Consider the following 26,782-nt stretch of genomic DNA (forward strand, 5'->3'; position numbering starts at 1 on the left):
GACAACAATAGATATTAGGATAGAACAGAGACAACAATGACTGCTGATGGAACAGCAACCAAGAGACAACAACACATATCAGGATAAGAAATGGACATCTGAAAGACAACAATAGATATTAGGATAGCACAGAGACAACAATGACTGCTGATGGAACAGCAACCAAGAGACAACAACACATATCAGGATAAGAAATGGACATCTGAAAGACAACAATAGATATAAGGATAGCAGAGACAACAATTACTGCTGATGGAACAGCAACCAAGAGACAACAACACATATCAGGATAAGAAATGGACATCTGAAAGACAACAATAGATATAAGGATAGCACCGAGGCAACAATGACTGCTGATGGAACAGCAACCAAGAGACAACAACACATATCAGGATAAGAAATGGACATCTGAAAGACAACAATAGATATTAGGATAGCACAGAGACAACAATGACTGCTGATGGAACAGCAACCAATAGACAAAAACACATATCGGGATAAGAAATGGACATCTGAAAGACAACAATAGATATTAGGATAGCACAGAGGCAACAATGACTGCTGATGGAACAGCAACCAAGAGACAACAACACATATCAGGATAAGAAATGGACATCTGAAAGACAACAATAGATATTAGGATAGCACAGAGGCAACCATGACTGCTGAAGGAACTGCAACCCAGAGACAACAACACATATCAGGATAAGAAATGGACAACACTAAAAGACAACAGATTTCAGAATGGCACTGACACAACAATGAATGCTGCATAAACAGCAACTCAGAGACAACAAGACATCAGGATATGAAGTGGATAACCCCAAAAAACAACAATAGATATAAGGACAATGACTGCTGAAAGAACAGCAGTTGTTAACTTCTGTCTCAAATGGTTGTTCGTAGATAGTTGTTTCATTTGCAATCACACCACATCATCTTATTTTTATAACAGAAATCAGTATCAATGAGTAATGGTTGACCACAGTTTATTTAACAACAATTGAATAGTTTCTAAAGTATCAATACATGTCCTTAATGGTTTATGTTCATTGTTTATTGAATCTATTTTATTTTATAGAGCTTTGAAGCTGAATAGAATAAGGTTAATGTCATGGAGTTCTTCAGTTGTATATGTTAACTGATAAATGATTCAGACAGTTATTATTCTACTAGTAATTTATTTAGTATCTAGTACTTATTTCATAAAAAGTTGTATAATATACACTGTTGGATCTTATTGTTCTCACTTTCAAGTTAGATAATACATAATGTTTTCACTGTTAACATCTATGACGTTATTGGATCTTACTATTGTTGTTAAAAAATGCTGTAACACATAAAAGGCTTTTAGTTAGCACTATATGGTGTATTCAATTACCTTATTTTATTGAATAAATACAATATAAATTTATAGATATATATCCTTTTTGCATATTGTTTGATTGTTAAATGGTTTCCGTTGGTATCTACATTCATGTTTCAGTCATAAAATGGCAATGTAATATACCACTACTGTTATACCATTTCGCTATAAAAATATAGGTATAGATACTGCTAGTGAGATATGACAGCTAGAATTGAATTGGTTCCAAAATTAGTTCATAAAGCTGCACATGATTAACGGGTTGTGCTATCTAATATCATGTCCCAAGTGAAACATCAAATTCAAAAATTGTAATGTGTTTAATATTACATAAGGATAGTCCCAATGTTTATTGTTTAGATATTTATTGTAAACTAGTTTAAAGGATGGCCATACTGCTGTCCGTTGCATTGACATGTATAAAAAAGATATTTTTTCATATATATATCTATGAGGCAGCTATCAAACAAAATCAGGAAAAACATTACAGCAGAATGCTTTGAGTGTGTAGGTTAAGGTAGAATCTATGGTTAGCTTGCTTGCTAGCTGATCCATGAAGTAATTATTAACTACCCTCCTTTAAGAGTAGACTAGCCCAACAGATAATCAATATATCTGTCTGTAGGACTAGACAACTCTGAAAGGAGGTTAGATAGTTTAACCTTATATTTTTTTCACGGTTCAGCTAGCAAGCAAGTTAACCAAAGATTCTACCTTAACTTACACATGCAATGCATTCTGCTGTAAGCTCCAATAAGTTGTTATGTTCCTTGGTCATGATATCTATGTTTAAAGGATCAATAACTAACTATACAGAATAGAACCAAGATGTAACAACAAGTCATTCAAAAGGACAGACAGGGCCCAGACTAAGAAAACAAATAGATATTGACAAACAAATTCACTACAGCAGATGACAAACGATTTAACCTTGAATTACATGTGCTTTACTAAAAGGGAGGGATGAAATCAATGCCAGGTGACAGTTACAAGGAAAGTTATATTCTTTGATGGTATATCAAATAACATGATCAACACGTCACACTAAAGTAAGATGGACCTTCATAAATAACATGCTCAACACGTCACACTTAAGTAAGATGGACCTTCATAAATATGTGACATAATTTTATGAAGGCCTAGGTGATCATAGGTATGAGTGTATGGGGTTGGCTATTCAATAAACAAGAAAAAGTCATTTATATTGCAGAAGGTAAAAGAAATACAAGATAGTTTTTCACAAAGATACCTAATGGTCTGTATTTTCTGTAAGAATGCATGTATTTTGAAGGTTGTTGAATTGAATTGAATGAATACTTTATTTGCAAGAAGCATATACATGCTATGGCAAACGAAAATATATACAATATATGACAAACAGTTACGTTTACACTTGTCCAGCCTTAAAAAAAAGAAGATGTGGTATGATTGCCAATGAGATGACTAGCCACAAAAGACCAAAATTACACAGACATTAACAACTATAGTTCACCATACGGCCATCAACAATGAGCAAAGCCCATACCGCATAGTCAGCTTAGTCTATTGAGACTTAACTGATCCTTGAACACCTTTTCATGTTTCTGTGGATCCCATGGTTAGTTTTCAGTTTCTTGAAACCATATTTTATAGGACAATTAACATTATTATAGGTTTTTCATACTGTGCCATAACTAATTACAAAGCTTTGTTTTAGTGTGTCTGAGCAATTTCCAGAAATTAACCGCATAGAAATCATTATGGTGTTATAAATTTACACTCTTTCCATCTAATTGTCAGGGAGATAAAAGAGATACAGAAATTCATTCGATTAAAAAATTTGTTATCGTTTGCGCCAAGATTCTGCACGGAGCTGTTTGTTTTAACAGTTTCTTCTATTGATCACAATAGTTCTGACACTTATTTATAGTTAACATTGATTTGAAGAAAATCGTTAAACATTAAAGGTTTGCCTACAGCACTTAGAATTCTTATTTAATTTAAGATTGGTGTCTGTAAATTGTAATTACAGTTTATTCTTTAATGAGATTGGATCCACCGTATAGGGATTTACAATTGATATAAGTCCAATGATTTTTCATTTATTTTGTATCCATGTCAGATGATTAAAACTAGGAGTTGTAAGGAATCAAGTAATTTGTTTTGAATTAAATCCTGATGACATTTGGGAAACATTTTAAAATTGTGAAAGTTTGTAACATGTAATAAATGATTCAAATCTAAATCACTGCATCAAGATGTTTTGAGACATTCCAAGGTTACAGGTTGCATTTCTGTAAGTATTGACAATGCAATTTCCCCACAGGAACTCCTTTTACGGCTCAAACTGTACCACTTTTACTATGAAGTTTAGAAAAAAATCTTATCCTAGAATTGAAAGTTCATTTACACAACAATTTTTTTCAAATGTCAAAATATAGGGTTACCACAGATCTCAATGTATTAACAATATGCACATGTAAATGTACTGGTAACATTCCCAAGTAATGTCTGTGATATGGAACACAGAGAGCATAACTGGGAACCAGTATGTAAACTAAATTAATTTTCTATGAATACTCACGATCCCCCCAAAAGAGACGTGTTTTGTGAAAGTAGTTAAATCTGAATCAATTTTCAACCCAATTTTGGTTTTGATTAGGCCGATTTAACTGTAATCTTAAAACTTGATCCACAAATACCTGTGATTTTGAGATATATTTATAAATCTCATGATTTTATAAATCATTATGATTATGAGTACTTTGAACATTGCTTTAATTTGTTTATTTATATATCTGTTAACAATGCATTTAATTTAGGCAACAATTGTTCCCATTGTGAGATGAGTAGATTTAGTGTTATTGTTGATGTGACAACTTTCCAAAAGAGTTCAAATAATGTGAACATTAGCTTTCCATATACAGCCTTTAACAATGAGCAAAAATCCATACCATTTAGTCAAGATTAGCCATATAAGACCTTGATGTGACACAATCATTGCTGCAGCTACTCATTTAAAAATAGATTTTTTCTGACAGTGACAACTGAGTGATTGTTATTAGTGTCAATGTCAATGTTTAATTTAAATTGCATTTCAGAATTATATTTTTGATAGGTCATACATCATATACTGTGCTACAGTAACTTGTGTCCAATTACATGCAGCATATTAGTTTGACCTTAATATGTTAAGTGAATACACACTTTTTCTGAAGGGAAAGAGTTCTTAAATTGTTGTTTGCTTAATGTAAATAGTCCTTGTGCAGTTTCTAGATTTTTCTGTTTGATTGGGTAGACCCAGGCCGTAGACCCAAACCATAAGATCCTAGTCATTACAAAGTCAATGACTTTATATCCGTAGTGTCAGAATCAAAGAACTTACACATCATAGAGTGGGTGATTTTATCTGAAGTAGCTTAGTGGTAAGTGTTAATTGTCTTTGTCATCAATGATAAAGTAAGGTTTGATAGGAAGGGGCACCTGTTAGCTAATTTCCTGTGGAGGGGAACGTGAGTCTATCTAAGTTAATTCAGACAACCCCAGTACATTTAAGGTATGTGTGTTAGTGTCACTGATGTATTTTTATCCCTTATCTCAAGTCTCTCTGATGACTACAGAGCCTAAGACGTTTAATCACAGTCCGACAACACTACGGTTTTACTGGAATGTTTGCTCACGGCCATGAACATGGGTTTATCATTAATATCTAGTGCAATGGTCCAGTATTTACGTAAAATAGCAATATAAAACAGTAACCAACTGTCATGTTTAGATTGTAGTGGTGGTATGTTTGCCAGATAATATTTTGGTTGTTAATACTTCTGTATATTTTGTCTGACAGATAGCCTTATAGATTCCCACTTTTACGTTTTGTCAAGAGTAGATTTTAAGATATTCCCACATTTAGTTCTAACCATTGACATTTTTTGTGTAAATATGCTCTTCAACATGGTAATATGAATGTAAGATTTTCTATAATTGATCACTTATTTCTGCCCTGTAAGCTATGTTGTCTAGTCTCAATGGCATTATTTGGAGACTTGGATCATTTAGCATTCCTTGAATGGAAGACTCATTGAAGTGATTTGAACTTAAAAGGTTGGAAAGTTGGAAGTTATCTTCCTAATAAAAGATATAAATCTAAAAAAGGATGGAGAATTGTCTCATTGGCACTAATACCTCATCTTCTTATACATGTATTTATAAATCTGAATTCTGTTTATTCTTAAACATATGATGGACACTACGCACTTTTTTGCTTCCACTTTAGGAACCTTTAATAAATCTTTTTTTTTTAAGAAAGTGGAACTTCATGTGATTTAAGCTTAGGATGTATGTGTATGCAAAGTCTATTACATTTACTAGTAATGGTAACCTTACAAGTATATTAATAAATTTAATAATGACATTAATACATGGTACATATAAATCAAAGACAGCATCCCAATAACATGTACAAAACAAGACAGCAATCCTATGACACATACAAAACCAGACAGCAATCCTATGACACATACAAAACAAGACGGCAATCCTATGACACATACAAAACAAAGACAGCATCCCAATAACATGTACAAAACAAGACAGCAATCCTATGACACATACAAAACAAAGACAGCATCCCAATAACATGTACAAAACAAGACAGCAATCCTATGACACATACAAAACAAGACAGCAATCCTATGACACATACAAAACAAAGATAGCAACCCAATAACACATACAAAACAAGACAGCAATCCTATGACACATACAAAACAAGACAGCAATCCTATGACACATACAAAACAAGACAGCAATCCTATGACACATACAAAACAAAGATAGCAACCCAATAACACATACAAAACAAGACAGCAATCCTATGACACATACAAAACAAGACAGCAATCCTATGACACATACAAAACAAGACAGCAATCCTATGACACATACAAAACAAAGATAGCAACCCAATAACACATACAAAACAAGACAGCAATCCTATGACACATACAAAACAAGACAGCAATCCTATGACACATACAAAACAAGACAGCAATCCTATGACACATACAAAACAAAGATAGCAACCCTATGACACATACAAAACAAAGATAGCAACCCAATAATACATACAAAACAAAGGACAGCAACCCATTGACATACAAAACAAAGGACAGCAACCCATTGACATACAAAACAAAGGACAGCAACCCATTGACATACAAAACAAAGGACAGCAACCCATTGACACAAACAGAACAAATACAGCAACCCATGGGCCAATGACAAATATAAAAACTAGAGGCTCTAAAGAGCCTGTATCGCTCACCTTGGTCTATGTGCATATTAAACAAAGGACACAAATGGATTCATGACAAAATTGTATTTTGGTGATGGTGATGTGTTTGAAGTTCTTACTTTACTGAACGATTTTGCTTCTTACAATTATATCTATCATGAACTTTGCCCATTAGTAACAGAGAACTATATTTGGTAAAAATTTACATAAATTTACCAAATTAATGAAAATTGTTAAAAATTGACTATAAAGGGCACTAACTCCTTAAGGGGTCAATTGACCATTTAGGTCATGTTGACTTATTTGTAGATCTTACTTTGCTGAACATTATTGCTGTTTACAGTTTATCGCTATCTATAATAGTATTCAAGATAACCAAAAACGGCAAAATTTCTTTAAAAATTACCAATTGGAGGGCAGCAACCCAACAACCAGTTGTCCAATTCATCTGAAAAATTCAGGGCAGATAGGTATTGACTTGATTAACAATTTAACTTCTTGTCAGATTTGCTCTAGATGCTTTGGTTTCATAGTTATAAGCAAAAAACTGCATTTTACCCCTATGTTCTATTTTTAGCCGTGGCGGCCATCTTGGTTGAATGGCCAGGTCATCGGACACATTTTTCAAACTAGATACCCCAAAGATGATTGTGGCCTAGTAGTTTCAGTGGAGATTTTGTAAAAGATTACTTAGATTTATGAAAAATGGTTAAAGATTGACTATAAAGGGCAATAACTCCTAAAGGGGTCAACTGACCATTTTGGTCATGTTGACTTATTTGTAGATCTTACTTTGCTGAACATTATTGCTGTTTACAATTTATCTCTATCTATAATAATATTCAAGATAATAACCAAAAACAGCAAAATTTCCTCAAAATTACCAATTCAGGGGCAGCAACCCAACAACCGATTGACCGATTCATCTGAAAATTTCAGGGCAGATAGTTCTTGACCTGATAAACATTTTTATCCCTGTCAGATTTCCTCAAAATGCTTTGGTTTTTGAGTTATAAGCCAAAAACTGCATTTTACCCCTATGTTCTATTTTTAGCGGTGGCGGCCATCTTGGTTGGTTGACCAGGTCACGCCACACATTTTTTAAACTAGATATCCCAAAGATGATTGTGGCCAAGTTTGGATTAATTTGGCCAAGTAGTTTCAGAGGAGAAGATTTTTGTAAAAGATTACTTTAATTTACGAAAAATGGTTAAAAATTGACTATAAAGGGCAATAACTCCTAAACGGGTCAACTGACTATTTTGGTCATGTTGACTTATTTGTAGATCTTACTTTGCTGAACATTATTGCTGTTTACAGTTTATCTCTATCTATAATTATATTCAAGATAATAACCAAAAACAGCAAAATTTCCTCAAAATTACCAATTCAGGGGCAGCAACCCAACAACCGATTGACAGATTCATCTGAAAATTTTAGGGCAGATAGATCTTGACCTGATAAACATTTTTATCACTGTCAGATTTCCTCAAAATGTTTTGGTTTTTGAGTTATAAGCCAAAAACTGCATTTTACCCCTTTGTTCTATTTTTAGCCGTGGCGGCCATCTTGGTTGGTTGACCAGGTCACGCCACACATTTTTTAAACTAGATACCCCAAAGATGATTGTTGCAGAGTTTGGATTAATTTGGCCAAGTAGTTTCAGAGGAGAAGATTTTTGTAAAAGATAACTTTAATTAACGAAAAATGGTTAAAAATTGACTATAAAGGGCAATAACTCCTAAACGGGTCAACTGACCATTTTGGTCATGTCGACTTATTTGTAGATCTTACTTTGCTGAACATTATTGCTGTTTACAGTTTATCTCTAACTATAATAATATTCAAAATAATAACCAAAAACAGCAAAATTTCTTCAAAATTACCAATTCAGGGGCAGCAACCCAACAACCGATTGACCGATTCATCTGAAAATTTCAGGGCAGATAGATCTTGACCTGATAAACATTTTTACCCCATGTCAGATTTGCTCTAAATGCTTTGGTTTTTGAGTTATAAGCCAAAAACTGCGTTTTACCCCTATGTTCTATTTTTAGCCGTGGCGGCCATCTTGGTTGGTTGACCGGGTCACGCCACACATTTTTTAAACTAGATACCCCAATGATGATTGTGGCCAAGTTTGGTTTGATTTGGCCCAGTAGTTTCAGAGGAGAAGATTTTTGTAAAAGTTAACGACGACGGACGACGACGACGACGGACGACGACGGACGACGACGGACGACGATGGACGACGACGGACGACGACGGACGACGACGGACGACGACGGACGACGGACGCCAAGTGATGAGAAAAGCTCACTTGGCCCTTCGGGCCAGGTGAGCTAAAAAGACAGCAATTCAATAACACATTCAAAACAAGACAGGAACCCTATGACATATTTAAAACAAAAGACAACCCAATGACGTAAATAAAAACAAGACAACAACCAAATGCTACATGCAAAACAGAACAGCCACCAAAAGACACATACAAAACAGAAGAACAGCAACCTTATGACGCATCAAAAACAACAGGCATCTTTAGGTCAAAATACAGTCTTGAACAATAGTGCCTGTACAGTTTGTCAAGCTCTAAATTGTGTGACAGTGTTGAACAAATTAAGTAAACAAATTTAACAGAGAATATATAGCCAATGTGCTGAAAGTGATGCTAAACACCAGCAAACAAAAAAGAAGAAATTGCAGCACTGCCTAATATGGCTCTTGTTTATTTATACTTTTAAGCTGGTGAAATAAAAGACTTTTGTTGATTTACATGTTTGTACTAGTTGAAATATCCTTGATTTATGGAAAACAGAAAAAGTGTTTCAATGATGGAACAAACAGCATTTGTTGTACTTTAACTATGTATGATTTTTTCACTTTGCTTGCTATTCCCATATTGTAATGCTGTGTAATGAGGAATTTAATTTCTTATATACTTCTAAAATACATTAAATCTGACATTGAAATTATTGCTGTTGTAGACAGATAAGAGAAAAATATAATATATTACATATAAGCAGCTTGTGTAGTCATTTCGTGTTCAGAATTACATGTGCACTTGGTCACCTTCTTAATTTGAGACAGAGAAAAAATACTGGCACCAAAGCTGCAAAAAAACAAGACACGTAAACACTCTTTCTGTCATTCTAAAGTTCTTGCATCTTATGTGATACATGTTTTATTGCCTTTTCTTTTTAGATTGTAAGTTTTTGCAGCAGAATAAAAATCAAGAGAAATACATATCAAAAGTTTTATACACTTGCTGTTCAAGAATCTGTCAGTTGGAATAGAGAATTACTAAAAGGTATGTCATGTTATATTGTTTTGTGTGTTTCACTGTTTTGTTGAATATTGTATCTACCTTATTATAAAACTTAGGAGATGTGGTGAGATTGCCAATACCAATCATACAAGGGCTGTATAAACCTTCAATCATCACAATTGCCAATGAGACAACTACCCACCAAAGTTCAAATGAAGTGCATGTAATCAAGTTATAGGCAACCATAGTGTCTTGCCTTCAAAAATGAGAAAAACCTTTAAACTATACTATCCTATAAGTCAGGCCACAATTTGAAAATGTGTGAAAGGTTTTTGAAAGAGAAAACCATTGACTGAAAACAAAAACAAAATATTTTGAACCAATGACAACAACCTACCTACAGACTTTATGATTTTGAAAGTCCCATTTAGAATGTGGTGAGATTAAACATGTTTGTGAGCTCTCAACCCTACCTCTAACCTAGGACAGTGGTGTTACAGCACAACATAAGAACAAACTGTGTAATAATCTTAGAAATCTGAAGACTAAGCACAACACAAACCCCACCAAAACCAATAATGACCTCAGTTCTCATGAAAGGTAATCAGATCCTGCTCCACATGTAGTGCCTGTTGTGTTGCTCATGTTATTACAAACCCTGTAGTAAAGTCTAATTTGGTAGGGAACCCTCTGTGAAAAGGGGAAGGGATTACGGTTATGAGGACTAGATTATATATCTGTCTTCATCCGTGAAACATATACATCTGTTGTCTGCTGTGTAACAGTTATTCTTTTCCATTTAATATATGCATTGATCTGTGCATTTGAAGATAAGGCATTGCAATAAAATGACATCATGTAAATCTTAAGAATGATAAAAAATAGTTCTGACTTTTGAGAGGATATGAGTTATATTGATAGGTGTTGACAGTGACTGACGGGACGGAATATTTGTGAGGTTTTATGTCTTTTGTGATGGTTACATAATATTGTTAATTTGCATTGCAAAAATGAGGTACAGGTGTTGCTGCAATTAAACATGGCATTTTATTTTCTCCAAAATACAGTGCCAGAAATCTGTTAATATGCAGATGGGATTGATGCAGTTGATTTAGGAGTAAATGACAAGTAACATTTACTTAGTGAATTAATTCTGTTGTATAAAAGTATGTTTGTCAAGGACAGTGGAACACAGTTTATTTTGTTGAGATTTTGCATGTATCATTGACATGTTAAACTAAATATGAAAGGAATAAGGCATTTATCTCTCTTTTGTTCTGTAATTGAATGATTTTCTTTTTTGAATAGATTTCATTTGTATAGAATGCATATAAAATCAATTTTTTTTTAAATCTTGAAATTGTTCAAAAGTTGTCACAATTTCCAAAATTTAAAGTTTTGAAAAGCATTTCTTTGCCACTAATAAAATTATAAATTGAAACTAGAAAAAAGCAATTGCTATATGGATTTTGCAACCTGTAAAATAAATTCTTCACCAGAAATGAGGTAAGGAATTTATTTAGTTTTTTCTTACTTTTCTCTCTCAGTATTGAGAATTGAGTAGGAGCCTTCTGTATCTGACTTATTCTTAGAACAAGACATTAGATGACAAGACCAATTACAATTAAACAATAATCTGCACTTGTATGGCAACTTAAAGAGGAAGTTTATTTAAAAATGAAGATCATTTACAGATATCTCACCTTACAGTTTAAGGACAAGTAAATTAAATTTGAAAAATGGTATTTTCACAGTTTATAATAATGTTGTCTTATAGCCTGACATGTGTCTGTTGACTTAAGGTTACAACGAACTGATACCTCTGTAGATAAGTTTTTGTTCAGCATACCTTTAACACCTGGACAGGTAAAACAACTTTATTTATCTAACTATTAACACTGATTTCAGGTAAGCAGGTTTCTTATTCTTCCTTTTGTCTCTTTTTATCTCCTTGTCATCTCTGAAGTGGTCAATCTTCCTTTCCAGAAAGTCATGTGCTAACAGCTTGCAATCTCTATGCTTTTGTTAAACTTCAGAACATCTGTAATGATCTAAGGATACGATATGAAATAAATGTTCCTGACACAAAATAGAATAACTGAAAAATAGGATAAATTATCCCCCAAAAAGGATGACTTTTATAATTGTCTCCCATTTAGAAAGACTTGTGTTAAAGCTTGACTTAGTACTTACTCATAGAATCAGTACTTACTCATAGAATCTAAAAAAAAGTACTCATAGAATCTCGAAAATCACTGCAAGTTTTACTTTTCCAGAATTTACTGTAAATTACTCCTCAAAATCTTAGAAGTCAATACAATGTATTGCTTTTCTTGGTTTTACTGTAAAATTAGTATATATTCTGTATGATCTATTTGTTTATATGAACACTGCTAACAAGAGAGTTCAACAATTATAAACTGTCAAAGATATATGGTTATTCCTGTTTTGTTTTTTTTATGTATGCCAGATATTGGACCAACCTCTTCATTCAAACAAAGCTAGTGATGACGGTTTCTTCTTTGAACAGGCTTTAAGCTTCTGCACATACTATATATCACTAGTAAAAACAAGGCAGTATCAAATGACAACGATACTAGACCACATGATTTATTCAAGAGTTCTACATTTTACCTGTCTGAAATGTTCCCTTGTTTTCGGATCAGTTTTATGGAAATTTTTCAACTCAGTGCAACATGATTCAAGCATATTTAGAAAATATGTTTCAAGGGTTCTTGGTTAAAATCCTGCATTCACTTTGTTTCCGTCCAGCTATTGAGATTGGAGCTGAGCATTCAGACTTCATGAACCTATAATCTTAAAAGGTCAATGTTTCATTTGAGTTAAATACTGTCCACCACTGAAGGAGAGACAAATTCCTTACTAGGCCATTGTCCTATCATTTTAGATTAGAACGAGGATGTAAGTTTTCCTATGTTGACAAATGCCAATTTAAAACCAAACAAATTTCCCCTCCTTTAAGTAGAGATGTTTACCTTTAAAATGTAATTATCTTTTGATAAATTCCAAAACATTCAGAAAACATCCAAGTCAGAAAAAAGATAATAAAGAAGAAAATAAGATATTTTCATGAGACTGGGTTGTTACCGTTTAAAGAAAGTTTGGGTATGTATGTATGTATTTTTTTGTTGTTGTTGTATAAGCCTCATTGTAATAATGTCTCTAGTTGAAAACAGTCTGTTGCCATCTTGACTAGTGTTGGCTCTTTTTGTTTTTGGGTTAATGTCCTGTTGACATACCCCACACTTTATTTTATTCATACATAGACTACAATCTTGAAGTCAGATCTGTTTTTAGTCGCTCAGCATGCAGTAATTTGAGTTGTTTTGTTAACGGACATGTCACTTGTATTGTTATGGTAATCTTGTTTAGATCTTGATGATTGTTTACAATACTGCAGATATTGATTCCAAAATTATTTAAATTCAAATCAGATGAATGCATTGGATATGGTATTGTAATACTGTATTCAATGCGGAATTCTGGTAGAACTAAAGTCTCAAATTTGGCGACACTTGTATAGTACCTATTGAGCCATCATTATCAATTTTTCATTAACTGATCAAGTTGAAATGTGTTATATCACTTTTGATTAATGTGTATTTAAACTGTGTAAACAATTATAAAAAAAATTAATGGGTTTCTGAAATTACTTTTTTTACAACTATCTTGATTGAGAAATTTTGAGTGGTTCAAGGCATTGACGTTAACGACAGGTGTGAAAGGATTTCCGTTGGGGTAATAGAAAAGAAACTCCTTAACTGGGACACCCCATCATGATTTCTGATCTTATATTCATGATCCTATTGAAAATTACCGAAAATCACTTGTGCCATTTGACAAGATAGTTGAAACTTGGAAAAGATGATTGAAATTCGATTAAAATGATAATATTAAATTGTATGCACTATTCTAGTTTGGTTCGGTATATTATTCACAAAGGTATTTATCTAAATGAAAAGAAATTTGAATTCATAATAGAAATATTTTGTAGTTCATTTAAACTGAAGTGACTTGTGGTATAAGCCTACCTAATGATCTGGTTAGTAAGTTGTTATATGTCACGGTCACCTTCACTTATACCACAGACATTTCTTACATTATTTTATCAATAAAAATCCTTCTGCAGCTTTTTAAAAGAGCTTGTAACTGTTCTTCTTTCAGCAGCAGTTCAATTTTTGAAATATTTGGTGAGAAAAGAAAAATATCCTTTTTATTAACTTTGATTAGGCTGTTCAAATTATCTTAATTGTTCCTCGCCGCGATATAGCATTTTTGTGCTGATGCGGCTTAAAGCAACCAACAATCAATCAATCATCAATCTTAATTGTTCTGCGTTTTGTTTCATTGGGGTCGTTTATAGTACTGCACACTTTGCTGGAGGAGACCTTCAGCTGGCCCATAAACAAATATGTATACTATTTCAGTGATGATGGACATCATACTTAACTCTGAAATTATACATGAGAAACTAAATTTGTTGATTTCATTGGCAATCATACCACTTCTCTTTTGTTGTTGTTGTGGACATTAGTTGATCTTTCCTTTGAAAAAGGAGGTGATGTCAGGTATGATTGCCCGATGAAGCAGCTATCTATAAAAAGACAAAAAGATACCAAGGCAGTACTCAAAGAAAGTTAGTTCAGAGCCTAATTTCAACTACCGGTATTAGATAAGCCCTGTTTTATAACGGTAATCAAAGCCTGCAACTAATATGTCAAAATCCATAAAGTAGAATAACAAAAGTAGTTCTATGATCATATATGTATCACAGTAACCTTTCATGATGAAAATCTCTCCATTGAGAACCTCAAAAAAGATCATATTTAAATGTTATCATGATAAAAACCAGTCAAAGAGCATATCTAAGAAGTCATGGTGTTGCACAAAGTCACTGGAGTATCCATCAATCTAAATCTCCATATTGTTTTGACTGCCCAGGGAATTAGTTAAATTCAATCAGGGTGAATCCAAGATTTCTTTAAATATGCAAATTAAACATCTGTCAAATAATCTTAACTTTTCAATATGCCCTTATATTGTAACTAATAACATGGTGACACAGTTACATCTGTTTTATGTAATCTCATGCTCATTAGCATCTCATGCTCATTAATAACTATCAATAGTTTAAAATGGCATATATAAAATAATAGCATAAAAAGCTGAATTTTATGGAACCTATCCTTCCTGCATTTGACATACTAGATTTAAACTGCCATATTTAGCAAGTGTTTATCATCGGAATCTGAGATAAACTTTGTTGTTTTTCTCTGACTATTAGCCTCATAGACACATTTGTTCTGGAAGTTTCCGACAGTGCTAATTTTTACGTAAATTACATTGTCAGAACAAAAAGTTCCAACTCTGTTGAGTTTTGTCATCAGACATGACATCACACTAAGACAATTATATAATCATGTGACAGATGTGACGGACAGGTATCGTCTCAAACGGTACTAATGGAATCAGACAGTTACAATCATTGTTTAAGCATTGAGATTGGTAGCCATTATGCTGTGTTTTGGACACAAGTGACACATGCTTTACAGCAGAGGAAACATGAAAGCATTTAAGTCACCATTTGAATAATAAAAGCTGACAGTTGTTTAAAATTCTCCTTTTTGTCATCATTAAAATGTCTAGTTTGTTTTGTCCCCTTATTAGAATCTTGATGTAGATCTTTGGCGAACTATAAAAATGCCTTTTTTCTGCTAACGTGGTAATCTTGATTGTGATTTTTTTTCATTAATGGAGGAATTGTTATTTCATTGCTGTAATGAAAACAAAAACACTGCAAAAACTATAAGAATGTCTGAAGGTTGATGGTTGGTTCACAGCATCTGTCGCACTGTCTGATAAACATTACAATGTAACATTGATTATCATTCTGACTAAAGATTGTGATAAGTGCACTATACAGACTGCTAGAAGTGAATAAAAAATGATAACTTTGGGTCAATTTAAGAAGAAAGTTTGCAAGCCATCAATTTTTTTTTATAAGTATTAACTGCTTAAACTTAATCTTCTTAAAGAATGGCTGTTGTCATCAGTTTTATCAACTTTAATTTTTATAAGCACAACCCTCAGTGTGAGCTAAGGCTCCATGTTGAAGATCGTGCTTTGACCTATAATGGTTTACTTTCACTAATTGTTACTTTGGTTGAGAGTTGTCTCATTGGCACTCACACCACATCCTCTTATATCTATATAAAGCTCACAGATGCTGGGTCCAGACCATAAATGGGAAAAGAAATCTTAACAAATTAACATGTTTTATAATATACACATCATAAAATAAATGTCAGTTTTCTTCATTATGATGTGTTGATCAGCTTCATTTTTGTTTAAAATGAAAAAAGGAGTAATTGTGCTTACAGGACTGCTCTTACAAGAGGAAAGGTAACAGTTATCACTGAAATTGTTTCTGTGGGTAGTTGTCTCTATTCTTACATAATCCATCTTTCAACTGCTAAGAAAACAAAAAGCACTAAGTAAAAAAATAGTCATATGATTTTATCTTAGATAATGATATATTCTTGCCAAGTTTTTAGAACATAGCACAGTAGTAGGTGTCAAATTAATGACGAAATCGCTCCTCAAAAATGACGCTAACAGACAGTACTGGATGTATTCTCTAAAAAAGAATGCTATTACTGGATACTTTTTTTAAAGGTTGATTTCATATACAAAGATGCTTTAGAATTTTTGAATCAGCATGAAAAGGTAGATTTTTGTATTGAATAATTTTCCAAAAAATCCTATCGGATAGGTGGCAAATGGAGTTATTTCCCTTTGATCAGCATACAGCCTCACAGATTCCCCATCACTTTGATAAGATAGGGATCATTTATCATGTAATACGTAATTAACACCTGTTGACAGGTAATTAATTTAAACACCTGTAACATTTAAAAAGTCATTAGTTTTTGTTTGAAGTTTGAAAGTTTTCTAAAGGAGAAATAAATTTGAGGTGAAGTTTCATAGTGTTAGACCTAACACTTCCCATAGATATGGATTAGACTGGTTTAGAGCAAAAAGATGTAGAGACAGTGTAATTATGGTGGATTTAAAATAGAATTTTATCAGCCAGTTTTCAAACATTTACTTATTCCTTAATAAACATTCATAAAATTTATGTTTTTTCAAAATAGATTTTATGAGAATTTAAATTTTGAGAATCTTTGACATAAGGATAGTAAAAATATATATTTTGAAAATTTATATTCTAAAATATACATCTTTTATTTCCTCGAATTATGATAGGAAGGTTGTGGGTTACATCTTAGAAAAATTGTTATCTCTAGAAAGACTGCACATGATTTATACCTCAGTAAAACTAACATGCTATGTTCAATGTTATGCTGGAAGTTGTGGATTAAATTCTTTTATGATTCAAAACAAAATAAAAACATTGGTATCTTTTCTATTTCTATGCCATATTCGTTTTATGGCCTGTTGTAGTTGTCTATGCAGTATGGGTTTTACTCATTGTTAAAGGCCATACTGGTGACTTATAGTTGTTAATTTCTGTGTCATTGGCAATATTGCCAGTCATCTCCTTTATTTTTGATACGACTCAGAATATTGAGACAGTGTGGGGAGAGACTTTTCTATTTTTGGGCCAATGGACCAATAGAAAAAGAAAGGATATGAGAGGGGGTATCTATTTATGAAACCAAATCAGTTCATGCACAGCAAAGAAATCACACAAAAAGAAAATGAACTGTTCTTTTATTGCACTTAATACATCAGCTCATTGAAAATTTACTCAGGTCTTGTTCTTAAGCAGGGTGCTGAAGTCCATTTCACAAAAAAACTTACGACTAAAATTGATCTTAAGTATACTGAATTGTTCATGACTTACTATTAATCTTAGTCTAAGTTTTTTTTTGGGAAATCAACTCCAGACTCATCAACATGAACTTGTCCATATTTATTTTTAGTTTGTTTGCTGAATGCTCAGTGATTTATCCACCAAAACAGTGAAAAAGTTATAAACTTGATTATGACATTTTTGTAATGCTGAATGATAATATATAGTTAATTGTGTCCTTATGTCTGAGCAGAAAAATAGTTTAACGCCAATTATGCAGTGGGGTAATAAATTAATTTCAGATGCCAAATTCTTCTTAAATCAGAACAAAAATATAGAAATCTTCATAAAAAAATTCTAAAAAGTAAAAACACAAAAATACCGAACTCCGAGGAAAATTCAAAAAGGAAAATCAAAAATCAAAAGGCAAAATCAAAAGTCCAAACACATCAAACGAATGGGTAACAACTGTCATATTCCTGACTTGGTACAGGCATTTTCTAATGTAGAAAATGGTGGATTGAACCTGGTTTTATAGCTAGCTAAACCTCTCACTTATATGACAGTCGCATCAAATTCCATTAAATTGTCAACGATGCATGAACAAAACAAACATACTCAAAGAGTAAAAATGTCAAAAATAGGGGTACAACAGTCAATATTAATGTATTTCAAGCACTCTCAAATTATTAGGATAAGTGAGGAAATGTTTTTGAACCAATAGCTAGCAACCATGAGTTATAAATAGGACTGTCAAAGTTGTCTGACAGAAAAATGTAAACACTGAAGGTGTATGCCTTGAATTGTAAAAATGTATAGGTCATTTCTATTTACAACTGTTTTGTCACCCCTGCAAAGTTCCTCCCCTTTATCTTTTCTGGTCTCGGAACTTAATAAAAGCACAACAGAAGTACGCTTGACCTAAAGGTTATCACAGGAAATAATAGAAATCAAATTTATAATGGACAGTAATAATTTGTCAGTATGTACTTGACCTCGCTTGACCACTGGTAAGTGGACATTAAAGTCCAATACAATTATAATCATACCCTGACTTTATCAGTGAATACTGATACAAACTGTTTAATGTTTTTATGTCTGCATATTTTATGCAGAAATTCAATAGATCAAAGACACTTGGACATACAGAATCAAAAGTGGCCTTGTTCTGTAAGTTTAATTCATTTCCCACATTTTTTGTTAGGCTAATGTAGTTCTATCTGGATTAATATATAGCTTTCGATACAAAAATTAATGTATTGTGTTTTGTAGACTTAGAAATAAAAAGATGTGGTATGAGTGCCAATGAGACAACTCTATATCCAAGTCACAATTTGTAAAAGTAAACTACTATAGGTCAAAGTACGGCCTTCAATACATAGCCTAATGTTTGTCTTCTTGGTTTTTTTTGTCATCCAGATTTTGCTGTTTTTGTTGGTTTTTTTTTTTAACTTATAAATCAAATTTTGATTGTCCCTGTGATATCCAATTCCCCACTCTTTTATTATAGACTTGTTTTTCTTGTATTTTTGTTTTTTTCTCCTTTTTTATACGACCGCAAAATTTGAAAAAATTTTCGTCGTATATTGCTATCACGTTGGCGTCGTCGTCGTCGTCGTCCGAATACTTTTAGTTTTCGCACTCTAACTTTAGTAAAAATGAATAGAAATCTATGAAATTTTAACACAAGGTTTATGACCACAAAAGAAAGGTTGGTATTGATTTTATGAGTTTTGGTCCAAACATTTTAGGAATTAGGGGCCAAAAAGGGCCCAAATAAGCATTTTCTTGGTTTTCGCACAATAACTGTAGTTTAAGTTAATAGAAATCTATGAAATTTTGACACAAGGTTTATGACCACAAAAGAAAGGTTGGGATTGATTTTGGGAGTTTTGGTTTCAACATTTTAGGAATAAGGGGCCAAAAAAGGGCCCAAATAAGCATTATTCTTGGTTTTCGCACAATAACTTTAGTTTAAGTAAATAGAAATCAATGAAATTTAAACACAATGTTTATGACAACAAAAGGAAGGTTGGTAATGATTTTGGGAGTTTAGGTCCCAACAGTTTAGGAATTGGGGGCCAAAAATTTGTTTGATTTCATCAAAATTGAATAATTGGGGTTCTTTGATATGCGGATTCTAACTGTGTATGTAGATTCTTAACTTTTGGTCCCGTTTTCAAATTGGTCTACATTAAGGTCCAAAGGGTCCAAAATTAAACTTAGTTTGATTTTGACAAAAAATGAATCGGTTGGGTTCTTTGATATGCTGAATCTAAAAATGTACTTAGATTCTTGATTATTGGCCCAGTTTTCAAGTTGGTCCAAATCGGGGTCCAAAATTAAACTTTGTTTGCTTTCATCAAAAATTGAATAAATTGGGTTCTTTGATATGCCAAATCCAACTCTGTATGTAGATTCTTCATTTTTGGTCTTTTTTTCAAATTCGTCTACATTAAAGTCCAAAGGGTAAAAAATTACACTTATTTTGATTTTAACAAAAATTGAATTCTTGGGGTTCTTTGATATGCTGAATCCAATCATGTACTTAGATTTTTTATTATGGGCCCAGTTTTCAAGTTGGTCCAAATCAGGATCTAAAATTATTATATTAAGTATTGTGCAATAGCAAGTCTTTTCAATTGCACAGTATTGCGCCTTGGCAAGAAATATCTAATTACACAATATTGTGAAATAGCAATATTTTTTTTTATTAGAGTTATCTTTCTTTGTCCAGAATAGTAAGCAAGAAATAACTAATTGCACAATATTGTGCAATTGCAAGAATTTTTTTTAATTGGAGTTATCTTTCTTTGTCCAGAATCAACTTAAATCTTTGTTATATACAATATATATATAATGTATATTTACTTTTTACTACCAACTGATAAATTAAAATAATCTTTACCATTCAGTTATAACAAGCAGTTTTTTTACATCTTAATATTTTATGATGTATTTAAATGAGTAGTTATTGTTGCAAACTCCATTAGAAATTTTAATTGAGATTAGTTTTGGAATAAGGGAAAGGGGGATGTGATTAAAAAAATTGGGTTCAATTTTCTCTTTTGAAATTTCATAAATAAAAAGAAAATTTCTTCAAGCATATTTTTGAGAGGATTAATATTCAACAACATAGTGAATTGCTGTAAGAGAAAACAAAAATTTTAAGTTCATTAGAACACATTTATTCTGTGTCAGAAACCTATGCTGTGTCAACTATTTAATCACAATCCAAATTTAGAGCTGAATCTAGCTTGAATGTTGTGTCCATACTTGCCCCAACCGTTCAGGGTTCAACCTCTGCGGTCGTATAAAGCTACGCCCTGCGAAGCATCTGGTTTTGCATTGGTTTGTTTGATTTTTTTTTACAGCTAATGAATTTAATTAGTCCTTTTGGTATCATCAGCTGTGAGAACTATCTGCCGACTTTTTTTATCATGAAAAAAGTTCTAAATCTCAAGTCAGAGAAAAATGTTAGAAAATGTTAGAATATAATAAGTGTTGCATCTATTGTAACACATTAGTCATAACAGTAATAAAGTTAGACTATTTTGCATGGAGTTCATCAATAAGTCTGCATTGATATTAGATTTCTTTGTCTGGTGCAAACTAGTGTACCTTGAGTTCTAGTGGAGAAAAATGGAAAAATCATCAGTCAGCTGAATAAAATCTTCTATGCAGTTGTAATAACTAATGCTTTGATAATATTATTAACGCTGAATGTGTTTAAGATATTTCTTTGAAAAAAAAAATTCAGGTGAAATTAGGTTTTGTTTGTTCAATAAAATCCATTGGGCGGCAGGGTAAAGTACATTACTATTACACTGGAATTTTTCAGGTGGTGTGCACCAAATTAAGAAATTATTGTTAATTTAGACTTGTTTTTGAAGATGTTACGCTGTTATCATAGGACTGATTATGTAAGTTTTTAAAGAAAGAACCATTTGCTTAGTTGTTATGCTCTATTTCACCTGCCTTATATTTTGAATACCACCTATGTATTGCTTGGCTTTTTAGGGGAAATAGTGAGGAACTTATATAATTACAACTCTGTGTAAAGCCAACGATAATTAATTTCTTATAAACAAAGGAGACCCTTGAAGTTTGTTTTGTAAATGTAGCATTAAATTATGTCTCCACACCCCTGGTGTGAAAATGCATTTATGTTAACTAAAGGGTGACAATTTTCTCTAATGTTTTGAGAAGGAACAAATTATGTTGATAAAAAATGTGTTTGGAACTCATTAAAAATAACATAAATTTGGTAAAATCATGTCGATATAATTTATCTGGAATGAAAACGAGAATTGCAAGAGACTTGATAATATGTTTTTGAACCTGCAATGTTAAAATAATTGGTGAACTTGTGCCAGAGTTCTGTGAAGTCAATTTATTTCTTTGTTTTCATGTTATTTTTTACCCCATGCATGAAATTGTCCTAGGACTCTTTCATTTGTACGATGTTTACTAATATTAACCCTATTGCTAAGCCTTGGGTCTGTAATTGAGTTAACTATCGGTGTTACAGACAAGATGTTGTATTGTCAACAATCCCTCTGATAAAGTGTTTGTAGTTTTTTAGAAGAGGCTGGTTGAAAGAAAGAATTTTTGGAAAACGATTTAGTTCTTTGTAAATGTTTCTCACTTAAATACATACAAACAAAAACAACATCTTCTCCTCTTTATGGTTAAGTCATTAGGATGATCAAGAATAATTGTGATGAGATTTTTTTTTGTAAAGATGTTTTTTTCTGCTATGTTTGTCAGGGGAGACATCTATAGATGTGGAAGATACAAATCTCTATTTTTTGTCAGGACAGAATTAGACATATTTTGAACGTAATGGGGAAGTAAATGTTAAAAGCAGTTTAATATGTGGTAAATTGTCTTTGGTAATTGAGTTTGGAGACCAAGCGTGTTATTAGTAATGCCTTTATGGACTTATATCTTTTGCGAGATTGACACACACAGAAGGAACAGTTATTAATTCTCGTTTTCATCCTTTTGTTCCTAATCTGTTGAAAGTGATGCATGATTTCTATTTTTTTCTGAAGGAAGAAGAATTTGGCAGCTGAAATTAAATTACTTACCCCACTGCTTAATGGTGTTGAACTATTTATTACCTTAGACATAAGGACACTATTTATTATCATTCTGTACATCAAAAGTGAAATAATCAAAAGTTTAACCTTCTGCACATGGTGCTAGACCTTAAGCTTAGATGCTGTCATCTTTGCAGCATAAATGAATTTTAATTAAAGTTCTTTCTAGTGATTCAACTATTCCTTATAAAACTTTGATCATAAAATAATATAAAAGTTGCCTCTTTTGATTCTAATTTTAAAAAAAAATTATGAATCTAGATAAAAATTCAAAATATATATGTCTTAGCAGACACCTAACTTTATAGGAGACATCTGACTTTGTTTTCATACTTTGTTGATCAATATCAAGTTTTACTTGATACTTGTAGGTAAACTTTAATTATCTATGATGTTTGAGAATCTTTTTGAAAATGTATTTGTTTTTTATTCTTTTGATATCTAATACATGTTGCAATATTAAAGTCATATGAAACATTAAATTAAATAAAAATATGCATATGTTTACAGCCTGACCTTTCTTGTTAAAATCCAGTGATTGCAATACACAATTGCAAATGGAAAACCAATAGTAAACAGAATTTCATCATCAAGATAAACTTTATCTTATTGTACCTGTTATACATCTTTCTACCTGAATATCCATGCTTCTTTGTTGATTGTTTTAAACGGATGAGAATCGTAAAACTTAGGCTTCAAAACACAGCCATAAGACTGAATGAAATATTTTTTGACGATTATACGAATGAAAAAATTATAAAATTGTGCACAGAATAATTATTTAATGATTTATGTATACATTGTCTTATCTGGGTCTTTTATAGCTGACTATATATGATGTATGGGCTTTGCTCATTGTTGAAGGCCGTAAGGTGACCTATAGTTGTTAATGGCTGTGTCAATTTAGTCTCTTGTGGACAGTTGTCTCATTTGCAATCATCTTCTTTTTTATATTGGTTCAAGAATGGGATTAACATTATTTTTCACTGGTCACTTGTTTCATATGACTTTAACTACATTTTGTAATTTCCTGGAAAATGTTTGAGATCATAGTAATCTCTTGGTCTGTCCTCTTTTCTTTTTTTGTGTATTGGAAAACTAAATGGGATATGGGGGGGGGGGGGGGGGGGGGGGGTTAGGGGTTTGAGGGTTTAAAGACATTATTGCATGATGAGAATAAATTGTATGCAGATGAAAATTATTGATAGAATATTGAAGTGATGTCAATTGAGTTTGGTGTTGATAGGTCAAGGTCAGGTCACTGCTTCTAAAAATAGAAGGAAATTCAAAATATAAAGGAAAAATGTTTTTTGATCGTAACTTGACTCTCCCTTACTTGATTTGAATACAATTTTAAATAGATGGAATATATTGGAAAGATGATGCATTTCTTTAGATTTTCTTACATGTCAAGGTCATTGTAACTAAAATAGAAACAATAGAAAAATTGGTTTCCATATGATACCTTGAGTTTCCATTGATTGATTGGAAGGCAACATACAAGGGAATGGGACGTAGTTAATGGATTTGTGGATCAAAAGGTCAAAGGTGAAGGTCACTGTCAGTAAATATTTTGTATTTTGGGAATTTGGTTTGAGAATGGTATCTCTTTATGAATTGTCATATAAACAGGTGAATAGCAATATTAGTACTTGAGCATTTGATGGTGACCCTCCAAGTGAACTCATACATTAATATTCAGTAAAAGTGTGTTCCATTCATTAGTGTTCAGTTTAAAGAGCATCAGTTTGTTAGGGACAGTATTTGACTTGTATTCAATCTGATGTTACACATGTTTCAAGCTTTTAATTTGACATCAATGAAACGGGTTTTATAAAACATTTGTTGACCACATATTATAACAGCTTCGATTGAGACATTTTTAATGAAAAAAAATAAAACACCAGATTGAATGTACCAGGTTGTAAGCCTGGTCATTGTCAATGGTCAGTGAGGGCTGAATATGGCAATGTACTTGTGATAATTACTAATAAAATGATCAGGCTGTGTGTGTCAATCCTTATTTCTGTATTAATCTATACTTACAGTAAAACATTTAGCATACTATTTGGTCAAGTGGAATTAAAAAAGGACCAAATCTTCCATCTGAAAACATAGCGAGTGTCATAGCGTACTCTGAATCAATCAGAATGCTAAGAATGTAATGTTGTAACATTGACATAATAATCTACCTGCATTTAAAAAGAACCAAGTCCTGCATCGGAAAACACAGGGAGTATCTTAGCATACTCTCTCGATATATATTATATAAGAAGATGTGGTATGAGTGTCATGAATCAATCACAACGCTCGTCTTGTAATATGGTTACAATGACATAATAATACACCTGTATTAAAAAAGAATCAAATCCTACATCTGAAAACATAAGGAGACTGTCACTAAGCATACTCTATAGATATAAAAAGGAAGATGTGGTATGAGTGCATCTGCATGAATCAATCACAATTCTGAGAATGTAATATCGTAACATTGACAACATAATCTACCTGTAGATAGTAGTACTAATCAGACATACTTGTCTTTAATTCGTTGACGACACTCTTTACACCTGCACGAATACTTTGTTCTTCTAGAGGTGAGGGAACGCTGCCAATCTAACGAAGCGTTTTTTGTAACTGAGAATGCATGCTTAATTTAGATGGTGCTCCAGATGAGACGATTATTTCAGCTGGCGTAATCGTTATTTTGTCATATATCCCACAATGCATTACATTAACACTCCATCAGAAATATCATCTCTATTATTCCACCATTAATTGTAGCGTGTCTTAATGATAGAAAAGTTATGAGGCTTTTACAGTTTTTGTTCATTTGTATAGAAAATGGGCGATAAGTCAAACTACTGATGGTTTTATTCATTAAATTCTACATGTTTTTGAAGGATTATGTTTATTTATCGGAAAAATATAAATTGTATTACTTCATAGATTACATTTAACAGCGTTAAAACTTCACTTAAAGTAACTATAAACAGGCATGTCTGATAGCTAAGAACGAAGTGTTTACCTCTTGAATAACTAATGTCTATTATACAAGGACTTTTAATTATCTAAAGCAGTTTTAAAACACCAATTAAAACACAAAAGATAATTCTCTTAAATACATCCATACATTCAGAGCTTTTATGCATAACATTTATTTTATGTATTGTAGAGGTGTGCTTGATTTACATTCCAAGCTAATGAATTTACTTAATAGAAAGTTGCAAAAATATCTTGGTCAGTGATTTTATAGAATTTTAGTGGGGGGAGTGATGTTGCAGTTGGTTTCATTTTATCAAGACACATCCTGTTTAAAGGAAACTGATTAATATAAAGGTGCACTCTATTACACAATTATGACAATATTACTTCATGTGCACGATGGAATTAGTATAATCCACATGTAATACATGGCACCATCCAGTCTTATCAAAATAGTCTGTTCCAATTCAAGCATGGTAAGACCTCTATTTTGATATGAAAGAATGCATTTATATATTATAAGTAATAAGTAGGAATAATTTATAATATCTGTATTTCCTGGGCTCTGTACTTTGCAACATTATGACAGTGTGAGAATTGGAATTTTTTTACCGACAAAATTCTGCTCAGTTCATCAAATAATGCTATTAGTCAGATAAAAAAATATTATTCTTTTAATTCTTCAAATTATACAAATGAAGAGTCACCAGAAATAGAGTTAAGTAGATGAAATGCAACACATTTTAGGATTCCTAAGATTTTAGAATTTTTATCTCTAAAGCTTTAATTAAATGAGAAAATTTGCAAGCCATCATCTATCATGTTTAGTATCCTTAATTTGTTGATAAATTTATTGCAAATGTCAAGAACTTAATCAGAATTAAACACTGATCCCTCATTAACAAGTTTGTAGGCATTTGTCATTCGGTGTTTCTCTAGGGTTTCCTGT

The 26,782-nt window shown here is 32.3% G+C and overlaps 1 long non-coding RNA gene across 1 annotated transcript in view; it reads left to right on the forward strand.

The window, feature by feature from the left end:
* LOC134723163 (uncharacterized) overlaps nt 1-26,782 on the forward strand; it is a 63,787-nt gene that overhangs the window by 21,358 nt on the left and 15,647 nt on the right. Inside the window, exon 3 of the long non-coding RNA XR_010107999.1 lies at nt 9,843-9,948. This is a non-coding gene — a long non-coding RNA (uncharacterized LOC134723163). The remainder of the gene's footprint in view (nt 1-9,842; nt 9,949-26,782) is intronic.

Source organism: Mytilus trossulus, chromosome 6 (genome assembly GCF_036588685.1).
Source record: "Mytilus trossulus isolate FHL-02 chromosome 6, PNRI_Mtr1.1.1.hap1, whole genome shotgun sequence".
Classification (NCBI taxonomy): Eukaryota; Metazoa; Mollusca; class Bivalvia; order Mytilida; family Mytilidae; genus Mytilus; species Mytilus trossulus.